This window comes from Hemiscyllium ocellatum (genome assembly GCF_020745735.1).
Source record: "Hemiscyllium ocellatum isolate sHemOce1 chromosome 27 unlocalized genomic scaffold, sHemOce1.pat.X.cur. SUPER_27_unloc_15, whole genome shotgun sequence".
NCBI lineage: Eukaryota > Metazoa > Chordata > Chondrichthyes > Orectolobiformes > Hemiscylliidae > Hemiscyllium > Hemiscyllium ocellatum.
This window is the reverse complement of record NW_026867482.1, coordinates 161,480-187,924: the sequence shown is the minus strand read 5'-3', so window position 1 is coordinate 187,924 and position 26,445 is coordinate 161,480. Positions and strand designations below refer to the sequence as shown.

At 45.3% G+C, this 26,445-nt stretch overlaps 3 non-coding genes across 3 annotated transcripts; 2 read left to right on the top strand and 1 right to left on the bottom strand.

Annotated features, from left to right (window-relative positions):
- Positions 1-1,218: 1,218 nt before the first annotated feature.
- trnae-cuc (transfer RNA glutamic acid (anticodon CUC)) lies at positions 1,219-1,290 on the top strand. Its single transcript has one exon. It is a non-coding gene; the product is annotated as a tRNA-Glu (tRNA).
- A 704-nt stretch (positions 1,291-1,994) lies between these two features.
- Positions 1,995-2,066, bottom strand: trnae-uuc (transfer RNA glutamic acid (anticodon UUC)). Its single transcript has one exon. It is a non-coding gene; the product is annotated as a tRNA-Glu (tRNA).
- A 13,649-nt stretch (positions 2,067-15,715) lies between these two features.
- On the top strand, positions 15,716-15,789 carry trnan-guu (transfer RNA asparagine (anticodon GUU)). The gene has a single exon. It is a non-coding gene; the product is annotated as a tRNA-Asn (tRNA).
- Positions 15,790-26,445: the final 10,656 nt, after the last annotated feature.

The following is a 26,445-nucleotide window of genomic DNA, read 5'->3' as shown; positions in this document are numbered from 1 at the left end:
TGCTTTCTCCAAGACCCTCACTGTCACCCATCTGTCTGCAATCTTTGGAGTTGCTACTTTCCTAAAGAACCGATCTATGACCCCCTCTGCCTCCCGAATGATTCTAAATTCATCCAACTCCAGCTCCAGTTCGCGAACATGGTCTTGGAGGAGCTGGAGATGGGTGCACTTACGGCAAGTGTAATCATCAAGGACGACCATGGCATCCCTCCCCTCAAACATGTTGCAAGAGGAACATTGCACTGTCTTCACTGCCATCCCTCTAAAAGTAACCTTTAAGAAAAACTAGGTCTGAAGAATACAACAAGCAAAATGCAGCACTGACCTGCTTACCACAATGGGTCTTATTATAAGGTTAGAGGAGGAGGGCGGGTGGGAGGCACTATCACTGTAGTGCCTCGGGATCCTCTCTTTTTTCCCTATAAAGGCGCGCAGGAGAGTCGCGGAGATGTGACTTGACTCTCTAGTCTCCCCAGTGTTCTCGAGATCGGTGGAAGTCTTCTTACTGCCGCAGCCCGGGTTCGATTCCCGGGCAGCGAGGCAATTTTCAGCACAGCTACAAGCGTGGGTTTACGTCTCCCTGGTGGTCTAGTGGTTAGGATTTGGCGCTTTCACCACCGCGGCCCGGGTTCGATTACTGGTCAGGGAAGCAGTTTTCAACGGGTCTTAATGCGCTGTACAGTTGTTTCTTGATCTTCGTTGCTCCTGGGCACTGCAATGTGAAGTAGCTCGTTGAAATAGCATCCTGATGCAGATTTGTTTGCATGTGTTGGGATGATTGCTTCTGCAGCTACAAAAGAGTGAACAATCCTCACTCTCTCGGCGGAGCAGGTCAGGGCTGTTTGGCAGTGTCTGTTTGTAGACGCGGTTATGTTTGTTTAACAGTTTAAATTTAATATTTTTGTATCCATTGCTCCCGAAGCGATCTCTATCACATTGGGAAGACTGGAGAGTCAAGTCACATCTCTGGGACTCTCCTGCGCGCCTTTATCGGGAAAAAAAACCTACCCAGGTAAGCTTGCGCTACACCAGCTTCTGGGTCCGGTCCGCGCTTTTTTCCCTATAAAGGCGCGCAGGAGAGTCGCGGAGATGTGACTTGACTCTCTAGTCTCCCCAGTGTTCTCGAGATCGGTGGAAGTCTTCTTACTGCCGCAGCCCGGGTACGATTCCCGGGCAGAGAGGAAATTTTCAGCAGAGCTGCAGGAGCCCATCTCCGTCTCCCTGGTGGTCTAGTGGTTAGGATTTGGCGCTCTCACCGCCGCGGCCCGCGTTCGATTCCCGGTCAGGGAAGCAGTTTTCAGCGGGTCGACGGGCTATCCAATCGTCTGAAATACGCTGTACGGTTGTTTATTGATCTTCGTCGTTCCTGGGTGCTGCAGAGTGAAGTAGCTCATTGAAATAGCATCCTGATGCGGATTTGTTTGCATGTGTTGGGATGATTGTTACTGCAGCTGTAAACGAGTGAACAATCCTCACTCTCTCGGCGGAGCAGGTCAGGGCTGTTTAGCAGTGTCTGTTTGTAGACGCGGTTACCTTTGTTTTACCTTGTTTTTACCTTTGGAAAAAAGCGCGGAGCGGACCTGGAAGCTGGTGTAGCGCAAGCTTACCTGGGTAGGGTTTTTTTTCCCAATAAAGGCGAGCAGGAGAGTCCCAGAGATGTGACTTGACTCTCCAGTCTCCCCAATGTTACAGAGATCGCATCGGGAGCAATGGATACATCAAAAAAATTACATTTAAACTGTTAAACAAAGGTAACCGCGTCTGCAAACAGACACTGCTAAACAGCCCTGACCTACTCCGCCGAGAGAGTGAAGATTGCTCACTCGTTTGCTACTGCAGAAGCAAACATCCCAACGCATGCAAGCAAATCTGCATCAGGATGCTATTTCAAAGAGCTATTTTACACTGCAGCACACAGGAACGACGAAGATCAACAGACAACTGTGCAGTGCGTTTAAGACGAATAAAGAGCCCTCTGACCCGCTGAAAACTGCTTCCCTGACCGGGAATCGAACCCGGGCCGCGGCGGTGAAAGCGCCAAATCCTAACCACTAGACCACCAGGGAGACATGGACGCCTCTTGGTAGCTCTGCTGAAAATTGCCTCGCTGTCCGTGAATCGAACCTGGGCTGCGGCAGAAAGAAGACTTTCACCGGTACATCCATCAATATAATTTTCTTGTATCCCTTGCTCCCGATGCGATCTCTATAACATTGGGGAGACTGGAGAGTCATGTCACATCTCCGGGACTCACCTGCGCGCCTTTATTGGAAAAAAGCGCGGAGCGGACCTGGAAGCTGGTGTAGCGCAAGCTTACCTGGGTAGGTTTTTTTTTCCCAATAAAGGCGAGCAGGAGAGTAACCCGAGGCACTACCCGGGTAGTGCCTCCCTCCCGCCCTCCTCCTCTAACCTAATAATAATAACCAATGTGGTAAGCAGGTCAGTGCTGCATTTTGCTTGTTCTGTTCTTCAGACCTAGTTTTTTTTTGAAGGTTACTTTTGGAGGGATTGCAGTGAAGACAGTGTAATGTTCCTCTTGCGACAGGTTTGAGGTGGGGGATGCCATGGTTGTCCCTGCTGATTACACTTGTTGGAAGTGTACCCATCTCCAGCTCCTCCAAGACCGTGTTCAGGAACTGGAGCTGGAGTTGGATGAATTTAGAATCATTTGGGAGGCAGAGGGGGTCATAGATCGGTGCTTCAGGAAAGTTGCAACTCCAAAGATTGCAGGCAGACGGGTGACACTGAGGAGGATTTGGAGAAAGCAGCAATGCAGAGACCCCCTGCGGTCGTTCCCCTCAAGAACAAGTAACCCTTTTGAATCCTTGTTGCGTGGAGGACTTACCAGGGGTAAGCAGTGGGGTTCAGGCCTCTGGCACGGAGCCTGTTCCTGTTGCTCAGAAGGGAAGGGTGGAGAAGAGCAGAGCAATAGTTATTGGGTACTCGATAGTTTGGGGCACAGATAGGCGGTTTTGTGGGGGCGAGAGAGTCTCACGATTGGTATGTTGCCTCCCAGGTGCAAGGGTAAGCGACGTCTCTGATCGTATTTTCCGGGTCCTTCAGGGGGTGGGGGAGCAGCCCGAAGTGGTCCACATTGGCACCAACGACATAGATAGGAAGAAGGATGAGGATGTTAGGCAGCTTTCAGGGAGCCAGGTTGGAAGTGCAGAGTTAGAACAGTCAGAGTTGTTGTCTCTGGTTTGTTACCCGTGCCACTTGATAGCGAGTCAAGGAATAGTGAGAGAGAACAGTTAAAAGCGTGGCAACAGGGATGGTGCAGGAGGGAGGGATTCCGGTATCTGGATAACTGGGATTCTTCCTGGGGAAGGTGGGACCTCTATAAACAGGAGGGTCTACACCTGAACCTGAGGGGCACCAGTATCTTTTGGGGGGACGTTTGCTAGTGCTGTTTTTGGTGGGGTTTAAACTAACTCTGCCGGGACATGGGAACCGAGACTGTAGCTTTAGGGTGCAGGACCTTGAGTGGAGGGAGGTTAGGAACATGGCATCAATTTTACAGGAGATTGCCTCTAAACAGGAATGTGACATGAAGTGTTTATACTTCAATTTGAGAAGTATACGAAATAAGGTAGGTGAACTTGCAGCGTGAGTTGATACCTGGGAGTTCGATGTTGTGGCTATTGAGGAGACATGGGTAGAATAGGGACAGAATTGGTTGTTGCAGGTTCCAGTGTTTAAATGTTTTAGTAGGGTCAGAGGTGAGGGGAAAAGAGGGGGAGGTGTGACATTGCTTGTCAAGGATCGTATTCCAGCGGTGGAAAGGACGATGGATGAAGACTCGCCATCTGAGGTAGTTTGGGCTGTGGTTAGAGATAAGAAAGGTGAGGTCACCCTGTTAGGAGTTTTCTACAGGCCTAATAGTCCTAGAGATGTAGAAGAAAGGATTGCGAGGGTGATTCAGGAGAAGAGTGAAAGTAATAGGGTGGTTGTTATGGGAGTCTTTGACTTTCCAGATGTTAACTGGGAAAGCTATAGCTCGTGTACATTAAATGGGGCGGTGTTTGTCCAATGTGTGCGGGAGGGTTTCCTGACACAATATGTTGACATGCCAACAAGAGGTGAGGCCGTACTGGATTTGGTTCTGGGTAATGAACCAGGCCTGGTGTTAGAATTGGAGGTAGGTGAGCACTTTGGGAACAGTGACCACAATTCGGTGACTTTTACTCTGGTGATGAAGAAGGATAAATGTGCACTGCAGGGCAAGAGTTAAAGCTGGGGGCAAGGAAATTATGATGCGGTGAGGCATGACTTAGGATGCGTGGCTTGGAAAAGTAGTCTTTAAGGGAAGGGCACAATCGATATGTGGAGCTTGTTCAAGGAGCAACTATTGAATGTTCTTGATAAGTATGTACCAGTCAGGCAGGGAGTAAAGGGTCGTGTGAGGGAGCCGTGGTTTAATAATGAATTGGAATCCCTTGTTAAAGTGAAGAGGGTGGCCTCTGTAAAGATGAGGCATGAAATTCAATTGGGGCGATTGAGAGTTATGTTAGCCAGGGAGGATCTAAAGAGAGAGCTAAGAGCAGAAAGGAGGGGACATGAAAAGTCCTTGATTGGTAGGTTTAGGGAAAACCCAAAGGCTTTCTATAGGTATGTCAGGAATAAAAGAATGACTCGGGTAGTAATAGGTCCAGTCAAGGATAGTAGTGGGAAGTTGCGCATGGAGGCCGAAGAGATTGGGGAAACACTGAATGAATATTTTTCATCAGTATTCACTCAGGAACAGGACATTGTTGCCGATGTGAATACTGAGTCACAATCAATTAAAATTGATGGCTTTGAGGTATGTAGGGAAGAGGTATTGGAAATTCTGGAAACGGTGAAAATAGATAAGTCCCCTGGGCCCGATGGCATATATCCTAGGATTCTCTGGGAAGCAAGGGAGGAGATTGCAGAACCATTGGCCTTGATTTTTATGACTTCGTTGTCTACAGGAATAGTGCCAGAAGACTGGAGGATAGCAAATGTAGTTCCCTTGTTCAAGAAGGGGAGTAGAGATAACCCTAGTAACTATAGGCCGGTGAGTCTCACTTTTGTTGTGGGCAAAGTCTTAGAGAAAATTGTAAGGGATAGGATTTATGAACATCTGGATAGGAATAATGTGATCAAGGATACTCAGCATGGTTTTGTGAACTACGAAGAGCAGAAGATAAAGATGTATATCGTGTATTTAAGGAGAACAGGCACCTAATAAACCCAGTCCGCCGATTTCTCAATGATGCTTCCAAGTTGACTTCAAAAATTCGGTTTGTCCTTCCATTTTTTTCCTATTTTATTTTGTGAGTTTTAAAAACTATCGCAATCCTCTAACTTGAGTATGGGAGTTGGGAAGTTTCGTTGTGGCTGGACAGGACACTGGAATATTGTGGAATACATTTGGAATATTGTGTGCAATTCTGGTCTCCCTCCTATCAGAAGGATATTGGGAAATTTGAAAGGGTTCTGAAGCACCAATGGGTCCACAGAGAGGAGAGGCCCTTCTGCTGCCCTGAGTGCAGCACCCGGGACGTCTGTTCTCAAGCCCTGAGTGCAAGATGGCTTTAAGCAGTTCTTCCCACCTGCTGAGACACAAGTGGGTCCACACCAAGGAGAGGCGGTTCTTCTGCCCCGAGTGCATGACGGGCTTTGCTCTTTCTTCTGACCTGCTGGCCCACTCGTGGGTCCACATGGGGGAGATGGTGTTCAGTTGCTCTAAGTGCAGGAAGGCCTTCATCAAACCTCAGACCTGCACGTCTTTGGACACGACCACTCAGAGAAAACACACGCAGACACTGGGAGAATATGCAAACTCCTCACAGACAGACACTCAAGGCTGGAATCAAACCTGGATCTGTGGTACAGTTAGGCTGCAGTGGTAACCACTGAGCCACTACCTATTGCAACCCGAAGTAGGCAAGCAGGAGGTCGGGAGAACACAGCAAGCCAGGCAGCATCAGGATGTGGAGTAGTCAGCATTTTGGATATTAACCCTTCTTCAGGACTGAAACGTTGACTTCTCTATGAGAAAAGATTTACGGAACGTTGCTGGGGGTTGGAGGGTTTGAGCTACAGGGAGAGTCTGAATAGGCTGGGGCTGTTTTCACAGCAGCATCGGAGGTAGAGGAGTGACCTAATAGGCGTTTAAATTCATGAGAGGGATGGACAGGGTAAAAGACAAGGTATTTTCCCTGGGCTGGAGGAGTCCAGAAATAGAGGGTATAGGTTCAGGGTGAGAGGCGAAATATATTAAAGGGACAACTTCTTCATGCAGAGGGTGGCACATACATGAAATGAGCTTCCAGAGTATATGGGTCAGGTGCTGTCAAATGGGACTAGGTTAATTTAGGATATCAGGTCAGCATGGAAAAGTTGGACCGAAGGGTCTGTTTCCATGTTGTATGTGTCTCTGACTACTGGTCTTGATGTAAGTTTAAAAGAGAGTCCAAGTAACTTTGAATAGTTCAATCTTGTTGAACTCACCTCCTCAAATGTTTCAAATGACTCCCTGCGAGCGATACTGTTTAAACATGCTGAGTTGGACAAAATATCCTATCAAGTTCAACACAAACCCAGAGTTGAAGATGTCAGAAATCACACGATACCAGGGGGACCAAAACTGATCACAATATTCCAGGTGCAGCCTTATCAACGTTCTGTATAACTACACTATATCTTGCCAACATCTATACTCAATTCCCTAACTGATGAAGGTTAGTGTGCCTAAACCTTTCTTCACTGCCTTGTGCAGCGATGTTATCAGAGATATAGGATCGACTTTAAACTGATCCACAATCCGGTGACTCGGAGCACGGAAGCAGAGTAGTGCAGCATGAGTGTGCTGGGCACATAACACAGAGGTCGATTGGTCAAAACCATGTGATGCTATTGCTCAATGTCTCCATAAGCTGCTTTCCTTGGCAAAGGTGCTCTGTTCTGTATCTTGCCTTTGCATCTGCTTCCCAAAGCTTCTTCAGTGGAGGAGTGGCAGTGGCAGCTGGATCCCAGGAGCTCAACAGCCCCCTGGAGCTGGAGGAAGCTCCGAGCTCCAAAAGGGGGGCCCAACTGGAGGCTGGATTGGCTCAAGGCTTGTATCTATTAACTTATTTAAATGGTACCTACTGTATGGGGCTTTGGTTCACATTAAAACCGGAGGGTCATGTCAGAGTGTTTGTTTATATTTAGCAGTTGTAGTTCGTAAAATACACTCCCTGGAGGAGCACCTTCTTTGATGCTGCATTTCTTGCCTTCTGCACTTCTCCCATTTATTATCTCCCATCTTGATTGTATATTTTTTGGGTCAAATTTGATTTCATATTTATCAGACTTGGTATTCACTGTGTGCTATTAATTTGTTTGTTCGAATATTGTATGTCAAAATTAATGCTGTAATTTCATTTCTGATGTCAGAGTTTGACATTGAATGTGCAGGTGTGAATACCAGTAAGTTGTGAAAATAAATCAATAACTTGTGATTTTACAGCAAAACGAGCAGTTCACCGCTATCAATAGCATTGTCTCATTTGAAGGGGATGAGTTGAGCCTGACCAACAAACCGTATCAAACAGTCACCGAATTTTATAAATATTTTCGTTATCTTCATTAAAGATAAATACTCCGGCATGCTAAAATTTATCCAATTTGTTTATAAGATTTATTTATATGTCCATTGCTCTGCCACATTGGGGAGACTGGATGCCAACTTGCAGAACATTTCAGGAAACAGCTCTAGGACTCCAAACCTAAACGACCCCACCGCCCTGTGGCTGAATACTTTAACTTCCCCTCCCACTCGGTCAAGGGCATGCAAGTCCTGTGCCGCATCCCCCTCCAAGCTCTAGCTACCTGACGCTTGTAGGAAGAATACTTCATCTTCTGCCTTGGGACCCACCAACTACAGTTTCCGTATTTCCCCTCACCCTCACTCTCACACCACGCGCCTTGTCCCAGATCCAACCTTCCAACTCGGCATTAGCCTCTTGAGCTGTCCTACATTTTCATCTTGCTTCCCACCTATTCGCTCCACCTTCCTGTCTTACCTCTCATGATAAATCAGCACCACCATCGACCTATTTCATTCACAGTTACCTCCCCTCCATCCCCATCCTCTTCCCAATTATCTCTCAGCCCCGTTGGACCAACCTTCATTCCTGATGAAGAACTTATACTCTAAGTCAAGACTGTGGTGAAGGAACATCCTTAATAAGAAAGAGTTCCCAATTCAGATTTATTTCCCATTTGTTCCCCCGTTCTTCTAGAAATAAGAAATGTCTTTTTCTTCCACTAGAAAGTGGTCTTACACTTTGCGGTGTCTGAAGTGTTATACCACTCCACCTTTTTGCCTACCTATTAAGAATCCTTTCAATATGTTTTTCGGACAATGGTGGCGGTGACCAAAAGCAATCATTTCACTCCTCTTCAATGCCCTACTTCTCCTCCTATGAACCACTTTGACATGTTGTCTGTGTGTATTTGGTTTTCAAAATGTAATTTGGCCATTGAAGTGAACAGGGTTAGTCTTTATCGATCGCTAGCTTTGTTTGCACTAACTGTAATTATCCATCAATTTGCTGTTTTTTTGTTCCATCAAAGCTGGAAAAAATTATCTGTATTTATTTTGCACTCAGGTGTGAAAAGTCATCCCAAGGGTGGTCATATTATTATAGCTGATTGAAGCTATAACAGGAGGAATTGTGTGGCAGTTTGAGACTAAAATATTGGCTGGAAAGAATGTAGATTGATGATGAAAGTCAGAAAGCAGAATCTCTGGCCACAATCAATCATTCTGGCTTGATTAATTGGTGGCTCTTCAATGGCACCTTCCAAGCCATCACCTCAACTACCAAGAGCAGGTAAGTGTGAACACAGCATTCCAACTGTGAAATATATCGCATTGCTTCTTTGTTATTGATCAAAAACCTGGAACTCGCTGCTGAACATTATTGCAGACCAAATTATAATGTGAAGCAATTTAAGAGGCAGCTCAGCACCACTTTTTCAAGGACAATTTGGGAAGGGTTGTTGGCAGACCCAATGATATTCACATCTCATGAAATAATAAGCAAAGAGGCATGGATAGAGGAATGGCTAACCAATGATACAATTGGGATAAGGGGCACATTCAGGATAGCAACTTGTAACTAGTAGTGTGCCACAGGGATCAGTGCTGGGGCCAAACTTATTTACAATATGTATTATTTACAAGTATTTACTTCGATAAGTAAAGTGAATGCACTATTGCCAAGATTGCAGAAAAGATGGTTGATGGGAAGGCAGGTGGTGAGAAGACATGAAATATCTGCACAGGGATATAGACAGATTAAGCAAATGAGCAAACCTTTCGCAGATGGAATAGAATTTGGGGAAATGAGGTTGTGCACTTTGCCAGGAGGAACAGTGCTGAATGTTAAATGGAGATAGAGGGATTTGGAAGCCCATACCCATGCATCTCTTCCTCCAAGTTCAGTGAAAAATAGGGAAGGCAAATGGGAGGTTTACCATTAAATACAGTGTAAAGGTCGGGAGGTTATAGTGAACCTCTATCAGGCACCAGTCAGGCCACAACTGAACACTGGGTGGGTCCTTTACCCAAGGAAAGATATACTGGCTTTGGAGGCAGTCCAGAGAAGGTTGACTAGAATGAAAAGAATATCATATGAAGAGAAGTGAATAGGTTGGGCCTATACTTATTAGAAGTGAGAAGATTTGGAGGTAACCTTATTTTCACATAAACGATTCTGGGGAGACTTGATAGGCTTGATGTGGAAAAGTTTACGTTTGTGGGTGAGTCTAGCACCAGAGGGAATAACCTGCAAATGAGAGATTGCATGTTGAAGACAGATAGGAATTTTTACTGGGGGCAGTAAATCTGTGGAACATGTTACTACAGAGGGTTGTTGAGCTTGGGTCGTTAAGTACATCCAAGGCTGTCAGTTTTTGTTTAACTAGTGAGGGAATTGAGGATTATGGCGAAATAGCAAGAAAGTGGAGTTGATGTTTACCAGAGCTAACGTGATCTGAATAAATGGCAGAATTGATTCAATGAGCTGAATTGAATAGTTAATAATAAAGGGGCCAGTACATCCTTCCTGAGATATGGAGCCCAAAATTGCGTTCAATACTCCAAATGCGGCTTGACCGGAGCCTTACAGAGCCTCAGAAGTACATCTCTGCCTTTATATTCACGTCTGATCAAAATAAATGCCATCATTGCATTTGCCTCCCCAACTAGTGGTTCAACCTTCAAGTTTACCTTGAGAGAATCCAGGAATAGAACTCCATCGTCTCTTTGCACATCTGATTTCTGAATTTTCTCCCCATAATCCTTCTGTTCCAGAGTAGCAGCAGAGATTTTCTGACAAACCGATTTTATTCAGGGATACCAAGGTATCTCTGGAATTTCCAATATCTCAGAAGGAATAGTTATTCCTGGACAATGCAGAGAGGAATATGGCGTGGTCCTGTAAACTCCAAAACTTTCCAAACTACCTGAGTCAGCAATAACTCTTTCTGGACCAAGAAACAAAAGGGCCACTGAGAAACTGCAAAATCATAAGCCCTCAGAAGCAGAAATTAGGCCATTCAGCCCATTGAGTCTGCTCAACCATATAATCATTCTTAAGTATCGGGGTTACGGGGAGAATGGGGATCAGGAAGTTATCAGCCAGGATTGAATGGTGGAGCAGATTCAATGGGCTGAATGGCCTAATTTCTGCTAGTTTACTATCCCTGGGAAGAAGGATGTATAACAACAAGCTGTTTCCTGGGACAGATGAGATAAGTTTTTAATAAACTCGTGACAAAAGGACAAGTTAGTCTGTCTGTGGAAGGGTGGCCTTGACACCAAGAGGTTAATTGCAGGACAGGCTGTTTCAAACAGACAGCTGAACCTCAAGGCTAAGAAGGTAAGCTACACACTGGAGGTCTCTGGCAATGTGGGGAGGTGGTGTTAGAATCTAAAGAAACATCACACCACAGATTTCAAAGTGAGGAATCTCCACCAGAATTTAAACCCAGAAAGATGCAGCAGCAGTACTTGGAAGAACAACACTGCAGTGAATCCCTGAACACTTCCAGAGACAGATATTGTCGGTGGAAAGTCAGTTAAATTCTGCCATCAATTGGGTGATCCCCAAGTTGGGAGTGAGGTTGAACTTGGTGACTTGAGAGGGGTGGGGGTGGGGGGGTTATCTTTGGTTGCTACATACAATAAAGTGTAAATCATTGTTTCAGCAGTTGATTCTCTGCGCAGTTTTTGAGTCAGGAGCCAAATTAAGGCAATTCACCCACAGCCACAGTGAGGCTAGGATTAATATTGACTCCATTGCATTCAGCAGGACATCACAGCAGCATTCAAGATCTCAAACAGAAACACCCAGAGGAACATTTTGCCCTACATTAGGTAAAATTAGCCTGAAAAGTGGTGTAACCTGTTCTACTGATAAAAATAAATCCCCAACACTTTAAAATCAATTATCAGCAATTTTTTTATCCAATCGTTGCAGTTAAAAAATAAACACAACTACTAACAAACTGGTTATAGGCCAAGAGCAGACAGGGGGCATTAGTTTAGTTGGGGATCATGGACTGGTTGGTCTGAAGGGTATGTTTCTGGCCTGCATGACTCCATAGCACTGAATGAATGGAGATCCATCCCAAAGATGATGAAAATTTCGAGCACCATTTTACGCAAATATGTGGACCCCCGCCCCCCCCCCCCCCCCCCCACCCCCTCCTGAGGGCAGTAGGGCACTGAGGTTCAGTAGTTCAGACAGTCAGCCAGCAAGTTCTCTCTGGGAGACTTGTCTCAAGAAAGGAAGCGGTTTCCTGTCACATCAGTTAGATTATCCAGTTTGGAGCAGGTCCGATATGTCCAACAAAATAGGTAGACAGGGCAGTGAAGAAGGCTTAAGCCTCACTGGCCTTCATCAGTCAGGGAATTGAGTATAGAAGTTGACAGCTGAAAATGTGTTGTGGTCAAAGCACAGCAGGCCAGGCAGCATCTCAGGAATAGAGAATTCGACGTTGACAAGTTATGTTGCAGTTAATCAGGATATTGGTGAGGCCACACTTGGAGTATTGTGATTCGTTTTGATCATCTTGCGAAACAAAGATGTTATTAAACTTGAAAAGAGTGCAGAAGACATTTACAAGAAACCAGGACTCAAGGTCTGAGTAACAGGGAGAGGTTGGACAAGCTAAGACGTTTTTATTTCGAGCATAAGAGCCTCGGGGGGTTGGGGCGGGCTTATAGAGGTGAAGACATCCTGAGAGGCATGGAGAGGGTGAATGCACTCAATCTTTTTTCCCAGGATTGGGGAATTTCGAATATCAACATGCATTGAGAATCCCCATGAATACACGCAGCCTGCGTGGGAGTGCTCAAGGGCTCTAATTGCAGAGAGAACTTTAATTCTTTGGCGAAATGTGGACTAGTGTTCTCGCTGTAGACGAGCCTTTCATTGGATTGTTGAATCTGGCGGGTAACAACGACCCCTGCCCCGTGGAAACTCTATGGAAGCAAATTGATTTCCTCAAACTGACTGGAGTGTCACCAGGATTGGGCAGAAGCCAATCGGTTGCCGAGTGCTGGAGAGGGGATTCCTTGCAGCACCAGGGACCTGGGTTTGAACCCACCCTCATGGTGACAGTGTGGATTTTGCCCTTTCCTACCCCTCCCCCACTCCCTGTCTACGTGGGTTTCCTCTGGGCGCTTGGTTTTCCTCCCATGTTCCAAACATGTACTGGCTAGAATGGATTGGGCGTTCGAAATTCAGGGATAAGCTGTGGGGGTGTATGTTCTTCCGAGGGCCAGTATGGACTTGGTGGGCCAAACGGCCTGTATCCACAGTGATTCCCCCAACGTGTCTCCAGCCTGGCTTCCAGCTCCATCTCTCTGTGCCGAAATTCCTCCAGTGTGTGTTTTCCCTAGTTTCCAGCACCCAGAACGTCCCACCTTCTGCAAATCGAAAGACAAGTCCCACCCTGCCCTCTCCCATGTGTGTTGTGTAACTGCTTAATCACTTTTAGTGGCCCAGCAAAGGCTAATAGCCAATTTGGCAAACCAGGAGGATGGCCTCAACCGCGACCTTGGGTTCATGTCACATGACAGGTAACCCCACTTCACTGTTATGCTCTCTCTCACACTTACACACTCACACGCTCGTGCAGAGCCTTTCCGGTAGACATGCTCTCTCTCAGACACACAATAATACGTCCCTACACTCACACCAATGCATACATCTTCGCACATGATTATACTCCATCTCACTTTACCCAGCATGCACACGCACTTACACACACACTCTCTCTCTCATGCACGCACTCACGCATTTGGAGTGAATTTGCATTTGCAGGATTATATATTTGGAAGTAGAACCATTCTGACTCAAGATTGGGATACAGACAGACTCTAACCTCACAGCTTTCATGCATTGTTTGACGTGAGGTGCTACCTCCTTTTATAAAACATTAAGTTTCCTGGAAAACGTGACTTAAAAGAAGTTCTGGAATGTACAGATTAATTAGCCGAAATCTGCAATCCATTTTGAAAGATGAATGATTTAACAGAAATCTAGGTTTCTTCAATTCATCACTTATGTTGCATGACACTATAATCTTTTTGCACTATATTCTGTGCCTTGTGATCCTACTCCACAGCTACCTGATGAAGGAGCAGCACTTCGAAACCCAGTGTCTCCAAATAAACCTGTTGGACTATACTCTGGTGTTTGTGAGATTTTAAAACTTTATTTCCAGTGAATACAGCCCACACCTCAAACTGTTGCCAGTAAACTTTGCAATGCCAATGAAACAATGAACCTGTAGTCCTGAAAAATATACAATTTCTAACAAGATTAGCTACTCATTCACTGATCCTTCTGAGACATGACATTAGTGCTGGAAGCTGAAAGAAATGAGCAACTTTAAAACAAAAACCTGTTGGACCTCGCAGAGTCTGAACCTGGCGGTATGTTCAGGTAACCTTTACTACGACCTTATTTTGTTACAGCTTCAGATTTCACCAGCAAAAGAGGCATACAATAAGTGCTTTTAAAAGAAAACACCTCCAGCTCAAAGTGCACCCAGCCCCCCGACCCCACTTTCTTTGTTGGTCAGCTGAGTTGTCCGTTTGTTACTGGATCCCTGGTACAGCCAGGTAAAGCATGCAGCTGGGATGACTGAGTGGACCCTTTCCTGCAACGGCAGTTTCCTTCACTAAAAAGGGACAGGAGTGAATCAGATGGTGTTTTTCTCCCCCACTGCGGCTCCTGGGAGTGGAAAGGAAACAATCACCAAAACCCAGTCTTAGCTTTGTGAATCTTCAGAAAATAAGCCAACGTTCATCCCTTCAGATTTTCCATCCTGAGCTTTGTCACTCTTTTGTAGGACATTACAAGTGGAAGTTTTGCAGAAAAGCACCACAATGCAATCTGATTAATCAGGACCTGGATGTTTTCGGTCTTTGAATGTAAGTGTTGTGCTCCAGAACATTGGTGTTCACAGTTTATAATACTTATCTTCCCAGTCCCCTGTATCACTTGTCGAAAATGTTTAATTTGCGTTTTGTAATCCTTTCACTGTCTGCTAATGAGGAAAGTGTTTGCGTGTTTTACCTAAGTTATGTTGATCTTGCATACCTCGAGCCTCAAGCTAATTTCACGAGAAACCTTCTCCAGTTCAAAAGCAAACTGTTAGTGATGGCTCTGTTTCTTGTCACGTATCCAATTTCAGATCGATGTTGTTAATGTCCCTTTTATTCCTTCAGATCCAGGTTTCGCTCACAGGGCATGAACAGAACTGTCTCTAAATACATTTACCAATCTACACTCATCCTATTGATTGTCCAGAGACAATCCAGACAACGTCCTCTTGTTGTACAGGCCGGGAGGTTGACTCTGATGATCTCGGGGTATGAACTGATCTGAGACATGGAAAGAATTGTCGTTCGTGCACACCAGGAATTCAAACCCCTTCTCTCCTCCGAGCCAATGATCATTAATCTGCCCATTCCCACCGCTTCTTCTCCCATCATTACCAACAGCCCCAGGAAATCTCCAGTTAACCTTCTTTGCTCCAAAGCGAACATTCCCAACCTTGGGAATGTCTCCCCACAATGGAAATTCCTTATCCCTGGAAATGAAGCATGGCATACACTTGGGAAGAGATTTTGGCAAAATATTGTCAGTTAGGAAATGGAAAAATGTTCATGAAGCAAAACAGAAATCCCAGTCTCCAGCTTTTTGAACGTTTAGAAAGTCTTTGGGAAGCGGATTTAGATGAGAATGAAAGATGAACCGTCCGACTGAGCAGAGACAGTCCAGACACCGTCCCCTTGTTGAAGAGGCTGGGAGATTGACTCTGATGTTCTCGGGACATGAACTGATCTGAGACATTGAAAGAATTGTCGTTCGTGCACATCAGGACTTCAAACCCCTTCTCGCCTCCGAGCCAATGAGGGAACTTGCGAACAGACAAAACACTGAAAGGCTCGAAGGGCGACGGTCCCGGAGGAAAAAAACTAATTCCTCGTGACATGGATGTGTCTGCAGAAGGTGGGATCAGACTGTCCCCGGTGTCTCCACAATGAATGTCCCAGGCATTATTAAGGAAAAGTAAAAGTGATAGACGACAATTGTAATTCTAGGCGGGGTAGGCTGAATTATGTATTTACTAACAGCCACCCCTAAATCATGGTGCAGCGAAATGGCTTGCAGCGCCTGTCTCTGTGGCGCAATTGGTCAGCGCGTTCGGCTGTTAACCGAAAGGTTGGTGGTTCGAACCCACCCAGGGACGCTTTGCTCGCTGTTCTTCCTTGACTTTGAATCAGCGTGCTTTTAAATGGGGTCAGGAAAATGATCCCCCATCGAAAACCTTCTCCACAAAGGGGTTTCTGATTAATTAATTAATGCCTGACGTCAGGGACTGCGAATGCGGAGAAGCCGAGACAAAAAGAGAAACTCGGCAGGTTTGACAGCACCTGTCAGAGAAAACGGAATTCTGAAATGCTGCGTCTGATTCTCTTTCCATAGATGTTGCCTGACCTTCTCCGTTCCTCCTGCAATTTTCCATATTTGTTTTTAACTAAAAGTTAAAAGTATTTAGGGATGAAACACCTAGACTCGCCGTGTGCAGATATTTAACCCTTTCGAATCACCGTGAAGTGAATGGATTCAAAAAAACTCTGCGATGATTCACTCTTTCTCTGCTCCACAGGCAGACAGACCGGGAAGTGAAGCTGTCAGTGTGGTTCTGTATTCGTGGGCTGAGTGGTTAATGCGATGGACTTGAAACCCATTGCGGTTTCCCCACGCAGGTGTGACCCCTGACGACTACAAAATGAGAAATGTCGTCGAAAAGAAAGGGAGCTTGCTCCCCGGCTTCTTCTTTAAGATTCACGTCAGTGGAGTGGGAAAACTATTTCACTCACATTGGGACTATGAGCCAAAGATTTTCACACAGCTGAATACAACATTGTCTGAGTATATCTCTGGACATATTTGTAAAAGTCAGTGATTCTGTATCTCACTCTAACCGTATTGCGCTCCCATCTCTGTGTTAATGTCTGTTTTTCTGTGTTGATGTGACTATCTCTGCAAGCAATAGGACACAGATTACATCGGAGAGAAGTGTGAGTGTATCTGTCTGTGTATGAATGACAAATTCTGTCTGCAGTGGCACACATTGTCCCGGACGTGTGTGTCGGAAAGTTTCTTTATATCTGTCTGTGAATCTGATTTTGTGCCTGTGCGTGTTGGTGTATGCCCAGTTCTGCCTGCAATGGGACAAACTTTGATTCAGCACGTTTATAATGCATTCTTTCAAAGTCAGAGTTTCTCTCTCTCTCTGAGAAGTACAGTAACACAATGCCGCCTTCTGCTGGCCTACCCATGTGACATCACAAGCGCCACATTTCCCTGTTCCACTGCATCTGTTTCCTGGTCCTCTGCGGCGTTGGAGGGGGTTGGAGCTCCATCAGAATTTTATTGAGAACAGCAGGAACAGCATACAGCTGCCTGAGTCAGGTGTGAACTCAGAAGGTGGGATAACTGAATGAATCCTTTCCAGAAAAGCAGCAGGTAACAGCTTCTTACCTGTGTGTTTTCGTTGGGGTTTCAGAAGGTTTTTTTTTGAATGGACAAACCGTTTCCCACACACAGAGAGGGGAATGGCCTCTCCCCAGTGTGAACGTACTCATGTATCAGCATTTCATGTTTGTGTTTAAAGCTTTTCTCTCAATGTGAGCATTTGAAAGGTCTCTCAGTGTTAATCAGCAGAGAATGCCTTGTTACACTCAAAGCAGGGGAATGGCCTCTCCCCAGTGTGATCTCACTGGTGAGTCAGCAGGTAGGATGTGTCACTGAATCTTTCCCACACTTAAGGCAGATGAATGGCCTCTCCTTACTGAGTGCATTCTTGTTTCTCAAGGACGGGTGATTGATTGAATCCCTTCCCACAAACAGTAGATGAATGACTTATCTCCAGCGTGACTGCATCAATGAATTTTCAGCATGTAGAGACATTTGTTTCCCTCCCACAGTTTGCACATTTCCATGGTTTCTGTGGTGTAGATCATGTCTCTCCATATTGGATGATCAGCTGACTCCTCACCCAGACACAGGACAGGTTTCGTAGACTTATAGAATCCCTACAGTCCACAAGTCCACACCAACCCTCTGGGGATAAAGACATCCAAACCTATTCTCCTACCCCATTACTGAACATTTACCCTTGACTAATGCACCTAACCTACACATCCCTGAACACTGTGGGCAATTTTATATGGCCAATTGACCTAACCTGCCCATCTTTGAATTGGGAGAGGAAACCGGAGTACCCAGATGGAGCTGACGCAGACCCCGGGAGAATGTGCAAACTCCACAGAGACAGTCGCCTGAGGCTGGGATTGAGCCACGGTGGTGATACAATCTCTCCCTGCTGTGAATCGCGGGATGCTATTCAATCTGTGGAAATGGTGCAAGACTTGTCCATTTGTCACTGGGTACACTGATGTTTGCAAACTTTTACCACAGATAAACATTGACAATCCAATGGTTTTCAAATCCTGATTAATTGACTCACTTTAAGATCCTGATAAGGTATTTGCTTGGAATTCTCGCTGATAAATGTGCCCCTGTGATTCTCTGTAAAACAAACTTAAATCAGGAAAAATTAGAGATTGAGAAATCGTACTGTTTAAGATACTAAAAGGAGTTAAGAATCATAAAAACCTTATAGTGTGGAAGCAGGCCGTTTGAATCCACACCCGTCCTCTGAAGAGCATCCCACATAGATCCGTCCCATATCCCTGCATTCCCCACGGTTTACCTATCCAGCCTGCACATCCCTGCACATTATGGGCAATTTAGCATGGCCAACCCACCTAATCCAGATATCATTGAATTTTGGGAGGAAACAGGAGCACCGAGAGGAAACTACACAGATATATGAAGAAATTACTTACTCCACGCAATCACCCGAATCTGGAATCAAACCCAGGTCCCCAGAGCTGAGAGGCAGCAGTGCTAACCATTGGGTCACCATGGAGTTCTTTGAATCCAGCAATTTGTGTGAAAGTCACTCAAATACTGACCGTGAAACATTACTGGATTGTTATGAAAAACTCAACTAGCTGAGAAATGTCCTTCAGGGGAAGGGCGTGTTCTGGCCCTCCACAAGACTCAGCCCTCAATGAGAGTAAAGATAGTGAGAACAATGGGATACTTACAGACAGTTTCCTCCATCTCCATCACAGGAATAACTGACAGATCCTCACTTCAAGAAGATCAAGACCAGAGTGGATGAAGAATCATCACCTATAAACTCCGCTACCAGACACACTCTGTCCTCCTGGAGATACATGGTTTTGTTTCTTTAGAGAGAGGGAGAGAAGAGAGAGAGAGAATTGCCGCTTACTGACCTACAAGAACCAGCCGCTCCGAAGCCTCTCCTTCTCAGTGCAGGAGAGAAAAACGTTCCTCTTGGTTTGAGATTGCTGTGGGGAAATTCTTCAACTCTAACCCCGTGTAAAAGAATTTCCCAGAGTTCAGTACTAACTCGAATACAAACACTTCGCAGCAGGTTGTTCCTAAATCCATCCAATCCCTCCCTCCAGCTCTGTCTCTCACTTTTCAACTCCACCAGCTCAGACACCCGCACTGCGCATGCTCCATAAACAACTTGGCGCTGCCTTTTGTTCACTCTGATTGGCCTGGAGTCCCGCAAATTCCAGAATGTCGTCCTGAGCTGCCCCACTTTCTATTGGGCAGGAAATGCGGTCCGTCACACAAGAGCTGAAGCATAAAAGAGATATGTGTTCATCTCTGAGTCGGCTTGTGTTTATTGTCCATCCCTCGTTGTCTGGAGGGCGGTGAGGAGTCAACCACAATGGAGTCACATGTAAGTCTAACCGGAGAAAGGTGAGCCCAATGGTATCTTACAATAACTGACAGTCCAGATTTTTAATAACGTAACAGAACACCTCTATTTGGCCTGGTGAGATTTGAACACCTCCCACAGAACATTAACCAGGGTGAGCTAGGACTAGACCAGTTACATTGAGACAAAACCACTGTCTCCTGAGACAAGAATTTCCAGCTTTGGTCAACAAGAGGACACAATGTTTCAGGGAAATCTATTCAGAATTTCCAACATGAACTGACAGGAATAACTGCTGTAAAACTCCCTCACAGGATTTTAGGGAGAAGATTTACATATGAAAAGAAGAATCATAACCCATAAGTCCGTGTGTGAGTAAGAATAATATTTATTGTTACGTCATGGAGATCAAACCCTGTTAATTAAACTAACCGCCCAGAAAAGCTCATCTTGCCTCTTAATCTGTTAAAATGTGAGTGACAGAATTCCTAAATTGCACTATTTAAAGAAAATATTTTTCTAACTAATAGTGAACACTAAACAAAACTTATTCACAAATCCAACACCCCTTTCTTAAACTACTTACTATCTGACCCCAACTCGACACAACTTAATATGCTATTCTAATAACGTATTTATTAATCGTTACTTTAACTTAATCTCAAGTCCACACAGTCTCCTCTTCATTGATGTTTTCACTTTTCTAACTGCTGATCTTCCTGGGTGCTCTTCTTTTTACTGTGTGTTTCACGTGAAAAGGTACCTTTGATGGAGAGTGTTTTCAATTTCTCTGAGAGCAAAGTATTAGATCGGCAGTTGCTTCCCACTAACTTTCAAAATGCCGGGTTTATATCCCCCATAGGACACATTAAATTCTTATTTGATTGATTTCCAGGGATCAAAACCATAGAATTCGAATCTCATTGTCTTCTGGTATCCTGGGCATAGATTAAATTAATTAAATTTGAATTGTTGTCAAAACATCAAACAGAACACAGGTATCCATTTAAAAACCAATTGCTACATTTGAAACAGCCCGACCTTTTGCTAGTAGCTGTGGCTGTACTTTAACTTGAGAAAAACACTCTCTATCGAAAACTGACAATACATGCTCTGGACTTCGTAACATTGCATTGATCATTTGCCCTGGATTAACACGAAGACTCCAACACCATGATGAAACCATGTAAACGTGGTGACTATGGGAAGAGATTGTAGTTCCCCTGTCTAGCTGGAAATTGATTGATACAGTCACACTGGAAATAAGCTTTTGCCTGCTCTACATGTGGAAAGAGATTCACAGTGTATTCCAGCTTCCAGAAAAATGTGCTTATCACACTGAGGAGATACCGTTTAGCTGAACCTCCTGTGGAAAGTATTTCACACAGTCAGTCAACCTCACTGTGCACCAACGAGTTCACACTGGGGACAAGCTGTTTTTGTGCCCTGTATATGGGAAGGAATTTGCACGGACATCAAACTTGTTGTGACATCAGCGAGTTCACACTGGAGATAAATTATTTACTTGCTCAGAGTTTGCAAAGGGATTCGGATAGTCCCACAACCCGCTGATACATCAACACATTCATTCTGGTGAGAGTGTGTGAAAGAATTCACTTCTGCCGACACATCAATGAGTTCACTCTAGGGAGAGATCATTCACTTGCTCCGAGTGTAATACAAACTGCATTCAGTTTTCTCAGCTCTTCAGTGCAGTTACAACATTGGTATCTACCCAACAATCTGGAAATTTGCCAGATTGCCTGTGCACAAGTAGCAGTACACATCCAACTCAGGATTAATCGTCCTATCAGTATACTCCCGATTATCGATAATGCTATGTAACATATCGAATAACATCCTCTCAGCTGTGAGCTGCTGAGTGACCAGCTTGGGGACCACCAGGCTCACTCAGGTACTGACCACATTCAAGCCTTGGTTAAAACATGGACAAAAAAGCTTAATCCTTGAGGTGAGATGAGATTGGCAACCCTTGACCTCAAGGCTACATTCGACCCAGTGTGGCATCAAGGTGCTTTGATGAGATTCCAGGATGCAATTTACTACTGCGTACGTTATTCTCTATATAAATCACAACGATCCTCTTGATTAGGTTCCAGTCTGTAATTCATTCCCGAGTATGTTATTCTATATACAAACTATCCCGAACCCCTCAATTACATTATAGCCTGTATTACACACTCAGTTTTCTGTTATACTGGATGTAATCATCCTGATTCCCTCGATCAAATTTCCGTCTGGAGCTCACTTCTGATTGTGTTATTCTGTCAGTTAACAAACCCTATCTCTTGATTAGATTCCAGTCTATAAAACCCTTCCTTGAATTTGGCTACCTTTCAGAAAATTTCCGTGTTTATTAATTTTGAACTTTTTTTCAGCGACCAATCTATAATCGCTCTGTCTGATGTAAAATCACGGTCTTCCATGGCATATAATTTACCCAACATGGCATGCGATTGTTACCGCACCCCATTCTTAATGCAGGAGTCCCACGAGCACGCGCAATGCGTGCTTACAGGCACATGGGCTGGAGTTGGGAACATGCGCACTGATGGTCCGTAAGCCTGAAGGGAGAATGATGCCAATTTCGGTCCAACACTGACAGTGATGGTTTCGAGAAACTCCTCTCACAGATTAGATTAGATTACCTACAGTGTGGAAACAGGCTATAAGGCCCAACACCAACCCTCCGAAGAGAACCCACACAGACCCATTCCCCTACATTTACCCCTGCCTAATCCACCTAACGCTATGGACAATTTAGCATGGCCAATTCACCTAACCTGCACAGTTTTGGATTGTGGGAGGAAACCCACGCAGATACGGGGAGAATGTGCAAACTCCACACAGACAGTTACCTGAGGCGGGAACCACCGCCCGAGCCACCGCGCAGCCTTAACGGGCGGGGGGCATTTCCAGGCTTTTCCTCGAGTAATGTTTGAATGTTTGACTGGAGTTATGTGGTGAGTCTTTCTGACCTCTGTGTCATTCACGTGATAATTTTGGTGGTTTGTAGTTTGCTGCGACTGTTAAGCTGCACTCCTCAATCTTACTCATACATGGGACCTGAACGTCTTTCACATCTATTTGCTATAACTAATTGTGCTGTTCTGAGATCCAGACTTCAGACCCCTGGAGTTGGATTCTAGAGTGTGGTGCTGGAAAAGCTCAGCAGGTCAGGCAGCATCCGATGAGCAATCGATGTTTCGGGCAAAAGCCCTTCATCAGGAAACCCTGGGGTTCGATGTCAGTTTGAATGAGAATGTTGGGCATTTACTGAGCTCCCTGAGTTCAGAGGTTTAGAGCCGGAGAAGATGATAGAGATAGCGAGGGACAAGACTATGGGCAAAGACTGACATTTTATAATGGATCTGCTGCATCACCAGGAACCTGTGTGCATCAGCAGGCATAGCAATCATAGATTAAACGAACTTAGCGTGAGGAAGGAGAGAAGCAGCCGTGACCTGGAACGAAAGGAGGTCACTGGACCTGAAATGTTGACTGTACTGTCTGCCCATTGATGCTACCAGACCTACTGAGGTTCTCCAGCAATTTTTGTTTTTGTTTCTGTTTCAGATTTCCAGCATCCACAGTTATTTGTTTCTTATTCAGCAATTTGGATGATCTCAGATTTATGGAGAGTAGAATGTTTCAGGCCTTCAGGTGTGTGACAGAAGAATCAAAATCAAGAGGTGACAAAGGCATAGTGTAATTTTCAGAATCAGATAAAATGAGGTGGGGCAGGGTCAGAAATTATTCCTGAGATTTGAAGAGGTGGTCCCAATGAAAGTGTGGGCATGCAGCTGGTAGCTCATCTGAGAGGTAAAGCATTTACCAAGCTTTCAAGCGGCTACTTCAGCCTCACACATTTGGCATGAGGATAGATGGAAGTGGTGCTGGAGAGTGGTGTTTGCAGCGTGATTTGGACACAATGGATTTAAACTTCTCATTATTTAATTGTGCAAGAGTTTCAAGTATCTAGAATTGGGTGTTGGGCAGATGGAGGCAGTGCGAACCTCAGAGAGAAACTTGAGGACAATGATTTTCACATTTTCACTTTACTTGTTTTATTTCCAGCCAAGTTGACTCTCTCTGTCTGATGGTTGACAGGCTGGGAGATTATGGGTTGGGCCTTGATCGACTGAATGTTTTTTTAGATTAGATTAGATTACTTACAGTGTGGAAACAGGCCCTTCCGCCCAACAAGTCCACACCGATCCGCCGAAGCGCAACCCACCCATTCCCCTACATTTCCCCCTTTACCTAACACTACGGGCAATTTAGCATGGCCAATTCACCTGGCCTGCACATCTTTGTGACTGTGGGAGGAAACCGGAGGAAACCCACGCAGATACGGGGAGAACGTGCAAACTCCACACAGTCAGTCGCCTGAGTTGGGAATTGAACACGGGTCTCTGGCGCTGTGAGGCAGCAGTGCTAACCACTGTGCCACCATACCCCCCACCGTGTTCGGGAAGGTGTAAAAGGCCGGGGCGGGGTGATGGTGTGGGGGGGGTGGGGATGCGGTTGGGCGGGTGGGATAGTTGGCGGGGGGTGTCAAAGCTTCAATAGAAATCCAGCAGAACTGAGAACAGACAACACCTAGCTCTGTGGGAACGGGAGACCAACAGAGGACAGATAAATCAGGACCTGGAATCCAAACTGACATCAGACTACCATGTTATCAGTGCTTTGATTTGCATTGCCAACCCTCTACCTTTACCAAAGGTTTGATTTGATTTGAATGTCACGTACCCTCAATATTCAGGATCTAATCCTTGTCATCCTAAAACCACGTCTCTGTACTGACCCTCTGTACACACTTATTTTCTTCAGTCAATTCGTTCACTTTTCTTACAGTGCAGCAAATATTCAGACACAGTCTTTAGTTTCAATTTTTGTGATCTTTTCAATCCAGCTTTGATTGGTAGTACATTTATTCCCCTTGTCCCTTTGTTCTCTGACATTCACTTTTCACATTACTTCATTGCTCACCTGCCTTGATTTGGATTGCCCTTAATGTCCAGGGATGTGCAGGTTAGATAGGTTAGCCATGGGAAATGCAGAGTTATCGGTTCATAGTAATAGAAGCAGGAGTCGGCTATTTGGCGTGTCGAGCCTGCTCCACCATTCATTCAGATGAAGGCTGATCTATCCATCATCTGGGCTCCTCCTACCTGTATCATTCCATCTACCCTTAATTCCCCTCCATGCAATATCCTATCCAACTGTGTCTTGAATATAATTAATGAAGCTGCCTCATCTGCTCCCTTGGGCAGAGAATTCCACAGTGTCACACGAATTACAGCATGGAAAGAGACCCTTCAGTCCAACTCATCCATGTTGACCAGTTATCCTAAACAGTCTAGTCCCATTTGGTAGCACTTGGCCCATATCCCGCTATACCCTTCCTATTCATGAACCCGTCCAGATGCCTTTTAAGTGTCGTAATTATACTAGCCTCCACGACTTCCTCAAGCAGCTAATTCCATGCCCGCAACATGCTCTGCATGAAAGAGTTGTACATTGACTTCAGTGATTCGAAAGGGTAAAATATCTGCACATGGCGAGTCTAGGTGTTTCATCGCAAAAGATGAAATGAACTTTCAGTTAAAAACAAATCAAGAATATTCAGGAGGAACGGAGAAGGTCAGGCAACATCTATGGAAAGAGAATCAGACACAGCATTTCAGAATTCCGTTTTCTCCGACAGGTGCTGTCAAACCTGCCGAGCTTCTCTTTTTTGGCTCGGGTTCTCAGCATCCGCAGTCCTTTACGTTAGACAATAATACAATTCAGCAGCTCCTTTGTGGAGAAGGGTTCCGTTTGGATATCATTTCCCTGACCCCATTAAACCGCACACAGCCGCGAAGAAAAGGTGGAGCAGCGAACTAAACGGCCCTGGGTGGGCTTGAAACACCAACCTTTCAATTAATAGCCGAACGCGCGGACCAATTGCGCCACAGAGACAAGCAATGTTGGGGGCAGCGCCATCGCTTAGGGGAGGCTATTAGTAAATTCATAATTCAGCCACCCCGCCTAGAATTACAATTGTCGTCGATCACTTTTACTTTTCCTGAATAATGCCTGGGACATTCATTGTGGAGACACCGGGGACAGTCTGATCCCACCCTCTGCAGACACATCCATGTCACGAGGAACTAGTTTTCTGACTCCGGGACCGTCGCCCTTCGAGCCTTTCAGTGTTTTGCCTGTTCCCGAGTTCCCTCATTGGCTCGGAGGCGAGAAGGGGTTTGAATTCCCGATGTGCACGAACGACAATTATTTCAATGTCTCAGATCAGTTCATGTCCCGAGAACATCAGAGTCAATCTCCCGGCCTCTTCAACAAGGGGACGGTGTCTGGACTGTCTCTGCTCAGTCGGACGGTTCATCTTTCATTCTCATCTAAATCCGCTTCCCAAAGAGTTTCTAAAGGTTCACAAAGCTGGAGACTGGGATTTCTGTTTTGTTTCATGAACATTTTTCCATTTCCTAACTGACAATATTTTGCCAAAATCTCTTCCCAAGTGTACGCCATGCCTAATTTACAGGGATGAAGAATTTCCATTGTGGGGAGACATTCCCAAGGTTGGGAATGTTCGCTTTGGAGCAAAGAAGGTTAACTGGAGATTTCCTGGGGCTGTTGGTAATGATGGGAGAAGAAGCGGTGGGAATGGGCAGATTAATGATCAGAAGAACCAATTGCCACTGACCAGAGTCAGTTACCAGAGGACAGGAATTGAAGTTCTTGAATGAAAAGCAGCACTTGCGCCTAATAAACACAGAGAATACTGCAGAAAGCCGACAGGTCGTGCATCATCTGTGGAAAGGTAAACAGAGCTGACGTTTTGAGTCTGGTACGTTGTTTGTTCCGAACTCGAATTTCCTGCATGGCAATCAATTCCCAGACATGAGAAAACGGGACTTTATTGAGACGGGTTTTGTGAAGTTTGAGCGATAATGCAACCAACAGGAAGTCATTTAAAATCGCCGGCGAAGAAAGCATAGCCAGCAGGTTACCACCCTGGGTGGGGGAGCCCCAAAGGATCTC